General features: G+C 45.1%; 1 protein-coding gene across 4 annotated transcripts in view; it reads left to right on the plus strand.

Moving 5' to 3' along the window:
- fynb (FYN proto-oncogene, Src family tyrosine kinase b) overlaps window positions 1-12,469 on the plus strand; it is a 51,373-nt gene that overhangs the window by 9,198 nt on the left and 29,706 nt on the right. For 3 of the 4 annotated variants that reach the window (XM_056427751.1, XM_056427749.1, XM_056427747.1), the window contains exon 2: window positions 3,185-3,267. The gene's annotated coding sequence lies outside the window, so the exon portion shown is untranslated. Of the gene's footprint in view, window positions 1-3,184; window positions 3,268-7,689; window positions 7,710-12,469 lie in introns of those variants that run through there. The other variant, XM_056427748.1, reaches the window with a different exon arrangement.

Below are 12,469 nucleotides of genomic sequence, written 5' to 3' on the forward strand. Positions count from 1 at the left end.
CAGCTATTATTGAAAGTGCCCTACTTACCCTTCAGAGACTAGCCCCGAAATGAACCAGAAGTAGGTGGCTGACGGCTGGTTTGGTGTTAAACCGTCTGAACGGCGGGGAGAGGAAAGCAGTCACACACCACCAGAGATATTTAGGTTCATTTCCCAGCAGGGGCACCTCCAGAGGGTGGCCCCGGGGGGCCCACTCAGATGTCGGATGTCTGAGGTGGGAAGCGGGACATTGTCTCTAAGATAGTGGCTTCTGCAGAGCCGTTCAAAGAGGCTCCCTCCCTGCTTGTGTTATTGTCCTCTCCTCCGGCGCTGGCGCTTGCCTTCCATCAAGCAGTTTCTTGCAGGAGTACCGACCCTTTGTCAATTTTCCTTTTCAAGTTTTGTCAAGTTCTTTTTTGTGTATATGAATTCAAAGCTACCTGGTGAGACAGATGAAGTAGAGACAATACTTTCAGAAATACTTTCATCTTTTTTCTTTACTGTGTTATGTTTATATGATCAATTGAAGAACCATTTAGTCAAAGAAATTGCCAGGAAAAAAAGTAGTATAAAGCATTTTGTGTGAAGCCTTGACGAATGTCCTCAAGTGATGTCGTTCAAGTCGGTTGGGAGTGAGGACTTCAGACTTTTAAACGTTCTTGAGGTGTGCTGTTACAAAGCAGTGAGCTTTGTGGCTGACCTCTGTAGCCCACTGCTCATCACTTCTGCAGGATGGAGGCTCCAGGCTACATTAGCCTACAAGCATGACGCACCTGAATCTCAAGTCCATAGTTGAGTTCCGTTGTGAGTTATGCGGTTGCCAGATTTTTGACCATTAAGAAGAATGCATGCAATGACCATCTCTGTCAGCACTGTTGTACATCTTTGCTGTCACTCCATCAGCTCTGTTTTCACCATGGGCCCGAATGATGCTCCTTCAGCTGTGCAGAAGTGAGCGTAGCGATCACTGATAACATGAGCTCGGTCATTTTTTATTTTCAGACGTGCAGTGTGTCTTTGGCATACATTCAGTCATTTGATACATGTTTTTATTTTATTTTAAATAGGAATTAAAATGAATACAATATACTCCCATTTGATTTCATTAAAGACTAGAAACGTTGACTATTATCTTGATAACGTTGGCAGCTAACAATCCCGGCCGGTACGTGGTTCTATGAGGTAAATAGTGGGAAATTAATTTAAATAATCATCACAAAGCCTGATGTCTCTTCTTGACCTCTGGCTGCACTGAGCAGCACATGCAGTGCCTCCCTGCCCACTGTCGCTCACATAAGTGTCTTCTCTGTGGATCCCGCTGTGTCTCTTTCACTTCAGTAGCCCACTCATCTCTCCCAGTAGCCGAGCAATGACTGATTCCGTTGTGTCCCGTGCCGGTCATAGCTGAATAGCCCCCCACACACACACACACACACACGCGCCACCCCGCAGCCCGAGTGCCGTTATATTTTATTGGTAGGGGGCTGCCGATGAAAAGAGTCAGCGATCCCTTAGGGTACCAGGGGCTCCGCAGAATACTCGCAGCAAAGCCTGCTGGGAGCCCTGTCGTCATTAGGCGACAGAGAGGAGAGGAAAGGAAAGGAAGAGGGCCACTGCCACAGAGCGGACGCAGACATGCAGAGCAGCCAAATGGCAATTATCTACTGGTAAAGAAGACCTAAATCACATGTTCCACTCTCTCTCTCTCTCTCTCTCTCTCACACACACACACACTCTGAGGTCAGCATGAGTATTTTGGGTAACTGCAGTTCTTGTGCACAGAATCCTCAAAATAGAAAATCCTGCAAGTGAAAAAGCAGTTTTGTTTTCTTGCTGAGCAATTAAGCACAACTGAATACTTTGTCACATCCCACTATGTAGGAAAGTTTTGTTGTTGTTGTTGTATTTTAACAGAGCTTTCCGCCCTGCTGAATTGAATTCTCTGAAAAAAAGTAGACCAGAGTGGAACAGAGTGTTGCATCCTGTTGTCCTCATTGTCGTTGCTTTTTTGTTGTTGTATCTCTTACTCATTTCCTCTGTCTCTTCTACAATGTTCCTTTTTTTCTTTTCTTCGAGACAGACACCGACTCACTCTATACACCCACTCATGTACATTTTTCAGCATGTTACCCAGCATGCCCCACTTCGCACACATTGATTTTTTGATTACAAAACGTTTTGACGCTCGAACCGTTTGGCCTGCGGTGGCCTAATTTAAACCAACAACGGGAAACGATCGCGTAACAGACCCCACACACACAAACCACCAGCAGCTTTCCACATGGGCGTCTGCTGCTGCAGGCTTGCGACACATCGGCGAAGCCCCCTCGCAGCAGCCCGTCATCCGCTCCGCTCCGACAATCGGCACGAGCCAAAGGAAGATTAAATTCGATTAGCGCGGCTGAGCTCTAGAAGTCAAATCGGCAGCTATGAGGCTCGAATGTATCTGGCAGCGGTGACTGCGCGTCTTTTGTAAATCAAGGGGCGGTGAACAGGTCACTGCAGCACAATGACTGCATTGTGCTTCCGCCATTAAAGTTTGCCCACGCCGGAGGGAGAATTTGTCTCGAGCGTGTCGGAGCTTTGCACTTTTTTGTCTCGTCAGTCGTGAGATTTACATGTATTGTGTTGTATAGAGTAAAGATAGGGAAAATATAAAACTAAAATGAATGCTTTCAACAAAAACTAGGAAGAAAAACCTCACAATTAGACATTCTACGACTCCCCGTGTGACATGAAGTTGATTTCTATATTTTAATGATGGAACAAGAATAAGTTATGTTTAATAAACACGAGTGCTGAAGATACAAAAGCCATCGCACAGCCGGCAGCAACCTGTAGTTTACTCATGAAAATGGTTCGCCCACAATGGTGGCATGTTTCCATGTCATTTAAATTCTTCTAAATGGATTTGGAGGGTCCTTTATTCCATCTGGAAAAATATGTGTGTATCGTAGCTCTTCCTCTCTACTTTTTAATCACACCGTAATGTGTTTTATCACAATCGTAGGTTAAAAAAAGAAGTTCAGGTTGTTAGTCCCTTGGCGTTGTCCAAAAGTTTGAGGCAAAGTTTGACCCATCTTTGACTAGTGTGAATGGAGACTGCCATGTGCGGGTTCGTATTGATATTTTATTAAATGCGACGATTAATAATTGAGCCTCACTGTGTGTGTGTGTGTGTCCCCCCTCCTTCTCCTCCCCGCAGGGCCTCTGTTTACAGCGGCGCACGAAGCAATGTGGAGGAAGTAGGACCAAAATATAAAATCCTGATACGCTGAAAAGCCAGAGGTATGACTCGTCACACTCATTTCTCACCTCACACTACGTCTGTCGAATTCACGGTGCGTTTACGCAGGCGTGTTGCGATAACTTCACTGCAAGACATGCTCGTTCTGGAGGATGTGCAAGGATGGCAGAGCTTGCACACACATATATAGATATAAATGCTTCCCATCTCGTCCATCCAACTCCCCTCACCTGCCTCTGATCACTCCCTCGTTAGTCCCTCATTCCCTTCACCTGGTCCTCACGCCCTTCTCACCTGCAGCCCATCCCCTCATCAGTCCCTCACTATTTAGCTCCCTCACTTCCACTTGTCCTCTGCCAGATTGTCTTGTGTTTTCGTGCCAAGTTCTCCAGAGTTATTAGAATATATATACTCTAATATATATATATACCAACCTGCTGTCCCAGGCCAACATAAACTGCTATACCTAGAACCACCGAATGAAAGGTTCCACCCAGAACCCCTTTTGAGAAGTTTTCCAGAGAACCCTTAAATGGCTCTACCCAGGACCCTCTGTGGAGGTTCTATGCAGAACCTTTTCATCTTCTAAGGGGGCAACCAAGAACCCACGAGTGCTTTCCACCCGAGGAGCATTTCATATTTATTTCGACCACTCAAAAGTGTTTAATCTAGAACCCACCCAGGGTTCCTCATGAGGCTCCTAAAGGGCCATGATGATTTGGTGCAGCACAACCAACAACTTTACACACTGGGGGCATCGCGAATACCCGAAAAGAGCGGGCGCATTGCAGAGTTTAATCAGCTTCTTGTTTTCTTTAAAGATATGGCGGCTGTCAAGAAGGAGAAGCTCTCCACAGCCGTGATGCACATCCACTTTACTGTAGTACCGTGCAGCGTGGGTGTGCGAGGTTCAGCGCTCCCGCCGGGTAGGCGGTATTGTAGGCTGGTGAGAAACCAAAAATGAGTCACCGCTTCCAGATTATCGAGAGTTTCTGCGTTGTGCACATAAACGGCACAGTGCTAATCATCCTCACATTATCCCAGACATCGATATTAGAATCGTATGCAGCCGAGACACAAACGCGTACTTGCGGTCTCCCTCGAGCCGACCCCCACCAGCTTGTCAGCTCCGGCAACAATGACGGCGTGGGCTGTGCAGCTTTTTTACCAAAATGTCAGCCACGCCCTCCGACTGAGGTTCCATTGTGGTTCTCAGTTTAAGATAAAATAGGATATACTTTCTTGAAGCAGCAGCAAACATGTTTACATATATACAATACAGTAAAATAGCATTGCAGGACATATTATGTTTAAGAATTTAAATGATAAAGGAAATGAAAATGTAAAAATTAAAGTGTATCCAAGTGTGTATAAAGTGGAAGCGGTGCAAGGTTTATTGATGAATTTGGCCAGAGGTGATTTACCATGAAGTCTAATAGCAGTGGGCAACAATGTTCTCCTGTATCAGGACTGTTCTCCTGTATCTGGAATGTTATCTTGTCTCAGGAATGTTTCCAGTATCTGTCTTTGTGACAGCGAAGCTGATGCAGTCTGCTGGAGAACGTGCTCCGCTGTCCCTGCAGTAGGTGGTCTAGAGGGTGGTCCGGGTTATCCAATATGGAGAAACATTTCTTCAGTGTCCTCCTCTACACCACCTGCTCCGGATAGTCCCGTTTGCAGCAAATGATGGAGCCGGCCTTCCTTACCAGCTTAGTGAGCTAGTTGGTGTCTCCAATCCTGCTGCCCCAGCAGACTACGGAGAAGTACAGAGCACTGGTCCAACAGACTGGTAGAACATCTCCAACATCTCAGATCACTGGTCCAACAGACTGTTAGAACATCTCCAACATCTCAGATCACTGGTCCAACAGACTGGTAGAACATCTCCAACATATCAAGAGCACTGGTCCAACAGACTGGTCGAACATATCAGAGCACTGGTCCAACAGACTGGTAGAACATCTCCAACATCGTGCTTGTTACCGAGCCTTAAGGGGCGACTGTGGCATAGTGGGGGAGAAGGGTCGTCTTTTAATCAGAGTATCGGCGGGTTGATCCCCGGCTAACGTTTGATGTTTTCAGGAAATTATTCTGAAATTTATTTTCCCTCTTCGTTTGTTTGGGTGACATCAAAGATACATACAGTCGTTCGGTTGGTTGGTCCATCTAGAGTTAAAACAGTCCACAGAAAATTAACCTGCAGTTATTATTATTCTTAGACACTATTCTGGTTCCAGGTCTTCTGTGAATACAAAACCGTGATTTGTCAATTGGCCCTATTTAATGAACTTTTTATAAACACAATAATTATTCAAGTAATTGAGGGAAAATAAATCTGCTTAATGGATGATTTAATTTAATTGTTAGTTTCAGCCTTGAAGCATTCAGTGAGACCGTGTTACCGTAACAAAAGCATCTATATTGGTTCTGTTTATATTATTAGGGTTTCAGTTTAGTTACCTGCCTGTAATTTAATTTCCCGTTCTTGTTTTTCCTACATTACCCACAAAGCAGTTTGAAAATAAATCTCATGTATCGCGAGTATTTTTTCGTTCTCAGTGTTTGTTTTTTCTGCGGTCCTGTAACGGATTATTCTTGTGCATGATTGTTGAACAATGTGCTAGAAATATCCCAAGATAAAAATATGCACCACAAGCAACGAACTGGGCGAAAAAATGCAGATTGGTTTGCCAGGAGCGTTTGTTTTTTCAAGGTTCTTTTTCAAGTTTGTTTTTTCTACTCTTAATAGTTGGGTAGATTTATACGTTGGGGTTTGAGCTTGTGTTCTTTTGCGCTACCCTGCTAACCATACGTACATACGCCATAGTAGTGGTGCATCCAGAAGAGGTCCCTCCACTTTGCTTCAGATAAATGGGGCCAGCATGGGCGTGGAGAGATCATTGGCTGGGGGGGGTTTCAACCACAGCACTTTAACGATCCGTCACCAAACCCCCTCATCTGTTGCCTGTAATCGGCCGGGTGGGTGGAGGCCACGTGCGGGAGGCTGAAGTTTGGCTGTCTGTTTGAAAATACACGGCTTGGCTTCTGGGTTTGTTTACCAAAAAAGTAACGAAAGTAACATGGTTTTTCAAGTTCATGAACAGTCTCTGCTCGACGGCGTCTGCATGCCGCAGTGTTAACCTCATCCTGTTCACCTTCAGCACGTCTGCTGCAGCACACTAAGAACTTTCATATCTCTTAAAAATGTTACGCCTCAGAACGGTTCTGCCACAAATCTTGCAATTCGACTCCATTCTACTTGTGCGGTCAAAGTTGCGTCGTCCTTGCAGCAATTTTTTTTGTCTTTACTATGTTGCAGAAAAGCCCCTTACAGAAAGAATAAGCGAGCTCCCCGTCTATAATGCATGCAGATTAAGCGTGGAAGCTTCCATATGGCCCGGGAGGACAGAATAAGCCCTAATTTATTTATTTTCTTAGTGTCCGGTTTAGAAGAAAAAGCAGGGGTGGGGGGAATCAGATGGCTCAACAACAGCAGCAGCAGCAGGAGCCATGGCTCCTCATCGACTGAAGCGTTGGACTCACTTAGAGCCGTGACGGGTACACAGGCTCTAGAGCCGCCAGTGGCTTCCCCCTCTGCTGGGCCGGTTTACTGGACACGGATGCACAGAGGCCAACAATGGAGTCTTTTCACTCCGACATTGCTTCTGGTTTGCAAATGAGTGCTAATCCCGACTCTCCCCGGAGGCGAGACGCAATCACATCGCACAAAGGAAAAACCCTCTGGGGCCGAAACGCCGTGAAATCCCACGGGGATAACAACGTTGTCATCGTATTTAGGGTTGTCGAAGCGGTTGAGATTGACGGTAGGCGGCGCAGAGTTGAGAGCACTTTTGATGTTTGCACCGGCTTCCTCCACGATGGGGAAGGTTGGCTCGTCAATAATCAGCCACGGTTTCCACCAGCGATCCACATGCTGGAGGTTTAGCTGCGACGTGGTTTTAATTATAACGTGGCCGTTGGGTTGCCTCCATATGCCGCCCTCGGCTCCCCAAGGACTAAGCCAGCGGCTTAATGAGCAGCCCCGCAGGAATTAGTGCTACTTTAACCTCTTTGTTTTGACTGCCGGGAGAAGCCCGCTGCTCAAATGATTTACAGCCACGGATGAAGCGGAGGGTCGACAATGCACTCTTGTAGATGGGGGCAGCAGTAAAGTAAAGTGTACTGTGGGTAATCTGGCCATCAGACAGTTCGGCGACCGACGACCCCCGTGTTCTAAAATAACTGTGTTTGGGGGGGGTGGGGGTAGGATACACCGGATCCAGTCCGCTCGTCAGAAACATAGACTGGGTAGCTGTTAAATGTTGAAGTTAAACCGGCGAAAAATTCTCTTAATAGACTGGACACCATTTTTTTTTTTTCTGCCTAAAACAGGTTTTGCTGCTGCCCCCAACTACATCCGTACACAGCTTTGCTCCTGTGCTGCTACTCCCGCCATCCACCGCAAGCTATCAACATGACTACGGTTAAGTTCCTTGATACAAACCCACTTGCAAATGTCCAAACTATCTCTTCAAAAACTACAATATGTCATTGCTAAGGCTGGGAATGGTTAGAAACACAAGTGCCAAAACAATTAAGCAGGCACTCAGTTCAGTACTGAAGCCCTGGGATTGAAATAATTGCATCAGGCCAGCCTCTCGCAAAAGTCAGCCTTGTTCGTAATCAAGTGTGAGAGTTATAAAATACAGACTGGCTCTGGCCGGTCTGTGGTTCACCAGGACAAGTGCTCCCGTCGGACAGGACGCGTCGAGTTTGAAGGGTTGTCACAGCGACCGCTGATGCTCTAATCTTACGTGTCATATTTATTTATAGATGTACATGTAATCGGGGCTGGTTGTCTTTGACGCTTGACTCCACCTGAGGCCAGAAAGCTCTTCTGTCACACGATTGACGGACTGTATTTTGCGCCCCGCCGTGATTGAACCAACGACCGGTGGTTGGAGTCGATCATATAGGAAGTCCTGTTCGTCCCGCCGCTGCTCATCCACTGCATCAGTCGTCTTTAAAGCTTTAACTCCGGGCTCAACTGAGGACAAAACAGTCACATGACAAAGACATTTTGAGGCGGTGATTAGAAGAAAATCGTTCAATATGAAGAGCATGTGGAGGCCCTGTTTCTACCTCGCTAATAATGGTAACACTTGTTGGCAGTTGAACAACTGTTGCATGTATAGACTCCATTATTATTTTTTGTGGCATTAAAAATGTGTTGTGCTGCATAAAAGACATTTTGAGTTCTCTCTACATTTTAACTTTGTTATATTGCCGTTTTCCTTGTTAATTTCAGTGATGAAGAAACAACAAGACATGTGATATTTCAGTCGTCACTTCGTGAAAATTGGTATTCTCTCTGTTCACGTTGCTTTATAATAATTGTTTGCGTGCGTCCGCATTGGGACAAAGAACGATGAGCCTTTGAAGATGATCCCCGAGCCGAAACACAATCCTCTTTTGGAGGTGCTGAGCAGTGGGGGAGGGTTTTCTTTATTTTTTTGGAGTCTGTCTAGACTCTTGCAGCTCCGTGTGTGGGAAGGTGCTGTATTGAGCCGGGCACAGCTGCACACGCTCCCCTCCTCCGAGACACAGCACATACTCATGACTGAAGTCACACACACACACACACACACACAGATGTATAGTTTTCATTCCAGAGATGGGTTTTGAAGCAGTGCTGTCTAAGGAGGGAGTGATTTTGACCCGGTTCTATATTCAACATTAATGCTCGTTTAAATCCCCAATTTTGTGATTTTTGTTTTTTAATTGACAGAATTTATCAATTTATTTAACACTTTAAAAAACAATAGTTGGCAAAAGAAAAATCGAAATCAAACCCGTAGAATGCAAGTTGTGTGTGTGGTCATCCGGATTCTCTCTCTCTCTCTCTCTCTTGAACCTGTATCACCCCTTCACAAGGTGTAAATGTTAAAAGCAAATCTCAAAGCTTGAGGAAGCTATCATGTTTTATTTACTTCTGCTGTAAAAAGTGGAGTCAACCCCATCCCACCCCCATCCAAGACCATTTTTTTTTAAACCAGGTTCGGAAAGTGAAACTGCGAAGATGAAATGCACGAGAGTTTTTTTCTGATGAGGTACTTCATCAGCAAAACTGTCTTCTTCCTAAATGGAAGAACCAAGCGGTTATTTTCAGCGTTTTGTTCTTTTTCATGGGGTGGCAGAACCCCGTCCTCACGAAGCTGATATTCTCTGAGAGTTGAATGGAACTTGAACGCCCTTTCAAGGTGTATTTCAGCCTTCTTTTTTTAAACCACATCCCGTCGCATGTTGACGAGGCCGAGATAAGTGTGCGTTCGGCAGGGTCTTGCACCCACCGTTTTCTCTGTGTGAAAATGCAGCACCTGAAGATCTGTAGCGTGCGGTTGGTTCCTCTTTTTGGTTTGTAGTTTTAGTTTGATAAAGATGTTTCCATTGTAAACCTGTGTGCCCCAGTAAGAAGCCAAGCCCCAAGCCGGTACCGGTGAACGTTTTTGTTCTCGGCTACTCCTGATTTATTGAGGACCCGGAGAGAAACCGAAGCAAAGCGTTCCAACAACGGTTTCCTGTGGAGCACGCACTCTCGGAAGACGCTTTGACAATCGGACTGCCCTCCATCTTTCCCTCTTCATAACAAGCTGGAAGTCTCCGCGCGGTGTTGATCTGCGAGCTTCTCTGCAGTGCAGTGTTTTGGCCGTCTCACAGCACGAGTAGACTACACTACAGCTCATGTTACACCTTGGAAGGTAGCAAATGGGTCACTTCAATGTGAGCAACTTGGTGTTTTGGGAGACGTCACTTTGGGTCTGATCGACCTGCGGTTTTCAACTGTGGCCCCCATTGGTACCCGAATGGATACAAGCGCATGCCATAAAGAAAATGCACCGTCCCGGTTCGATCCCGGCCCGAGCACCTTTGTCGCATGTCATTTTCTTCTTCCCGTCTAAACTGTCTTCTTTCTAATAAAATGAATATTCAATTCAATTCAGTTTATTTGTATAGCCCAATTTCACAAATTACAAATTTGTCTGAGTGCTTTACAATCTGTACACACAGACATCCCTGCCCCAAAACCTCACATCGGATCAAGAAAAACTCCCAAATAACCCTTCAGGGGGAAAAAAAGGGAAGAAACCTTCAGGAGAGCAACAGAGGAGGATCCCTCTCCAGGATGGACAGGTGCAATAGATGTAATGTGTACAGAAGGACAGATTTAGATTACATAGAATACAACAAAAGCTAGCTTGACAGCGGTGAGTTACAATAGCTGTGTTCGTTGTTTACGTTTATGATGATCATTTTGGGGGAGTGGTTTTAGAGGGAGGTCCGACTTTGGAGCTAGTGGTGCTAGCTACTTTCATCTGGAAAGAAGTTGGCACTGGGCGTTTAAAAAAATATATATATATATATTCTGCCTCTTGTTAGGTTGTCGTGGATTTTATGTACAATTGCACATGTAAACGAGGAAGTCTTATGTCTTTAATTAATGCATATCGAAAGATAATTTATGAGGAATAATCTGAAGAATATATTATAAAGCATCGAAAAGTATGATCACTGTATTATATTTGTAACTGTAATGTTAATTGTATGATGTCTTATTGTTATCATAACTATAGGCTGTTGATTGTATGAATGAGATGTTTTGATTATGAGAGAAGTGCGTTTGAAGAGTCTTTTGGAACCGGAAGTAGAAATCTGTTGGGAGTAGCCCGCTTAGCTCACTCTGTCTGAATACTGGAAGGATGAGGAGCCACAAATAATGGGAGCGGTTGAGCTCAACGAATGATACATGCGAGTATTAACAACTATTTGTAAGACGTTAGATGGGTCCTCTGCGAATCCACGACTGACAGAAACTATCTTTGAGATGGACTGTGAGTTAGAGATCCAAGGAAGTGTCCGGTTTGACCGTAGCCTTGGTCCTTAACCCTCCTGTTACCTTAGGGTCAATTTGACCCCATTCAATGTTTAATGTCGGTGTTCTTTTGGGTCAAACATACAAGAAATATCAACTTTTTTATATATTTAAAGGGCTATTTAGGTAGTCAACAAACAAACATAAAGTACCTCACACTTAAACTTGGAAAACAATATTAATTCTAATAATTTTCTGGAGGTTTTAATTGCTGGGGTCAAATTGACCCCAAGGGTAAAATATGTCAGTAAATATCAAGGTAACAGGAGGGTTAAACATTGAATGGGGTGAAATTGACCCAAAGGCAACAGGAGGGTTAAGGCAACCAGGGACTGTATGTTAATAATGTTAAAATGAACCCCTGGCTTCGAGAGTTCTTCCTCAAACACCGGGCTCCTCCCGACTCCTTTTATAAATACTCTTTCACTCTTCAATCTTACCAACCAAAGCTTTATTCAAATGTTTCAAAGAAAATTATAAATACACACCATTCTGTCAATCTAAAATGATTTGTTCTGAAACATCGGACGTCTATGAGACTGAATGCTTCTAAAGAAACAAGCTCTCTTCTGCCCGATCCTGAAGGACAAAATGTGAAAACCTCCGTGTTCCCCCAGCGTGACGAGAGCCTCGTGAAGACAAACAAGCATCATGTCAAGCTGTCCCTCTCAGGGTGTTTATGGAGCGACTCTGAAGGTGTCCTCTCTATTCTGTGCTTGTGTGCTGCTTTGCTCCGGAGCCGAAGCCCAGTGCTGCATGCGCGGAGCGGTTGCCGGGTCAAGTCCTGGACACGGCTACATTATTAACAGAAGGTCAGCTGTCAGCGCACGTCTGCAGGGCTCGAATCAAGCGGCGGCACTTTTTTTTTTTTTTTTACCTGACATGTTTGTAACCTTGCGGGCCATCTCATGAAGGTTCACGAGCCTTCTGCGGGTTTTTCTACCAATAAAACGGAGCCGGAGCAAAAGGAGCACATGGCACATGGACCATCTGGAGCGAGGTATATTACCTCCACCGTAAAAAAAGATGGATAAGATATATTGGGCGAGAGGCTGCTCAGACTGACTTGAAAAACATGAAATGGCTTTTTAATTGAGGTTACTGTGAGGAACCTTTAGCTGGTTTTGAAGCGGTCTACGTTTTGCACTGAATCCTCAACGACGTGAATGAGGCCATCGAAGAGAATGGTTGGCTGATTTTATAAAGATCTTCTTAACGCCTGTCATCTGGTCCGATTCTCTGCGGCGCCGGACGAAAGGATTTACGACACGCAGGTTCATCCGATACTTCTGCAGCGGGGAAATATGTGTTGA

This window comes from Pseudoliparis swirei, chromosome 12, assembly GCF_029220125.1.
Source record: "Pseudoliparis swirei isolate HS2019 ecotype Mariana Trench chromosome 12, NWPU_hadal_v1, whole genome shotgun sequence".
Lineage (NCBI taxonomy): Eukaryota > Metazoa > Chordata > Actinopteri > Perciformes > Liparidae > Pseudoliparis > Pseudoliparis swirei.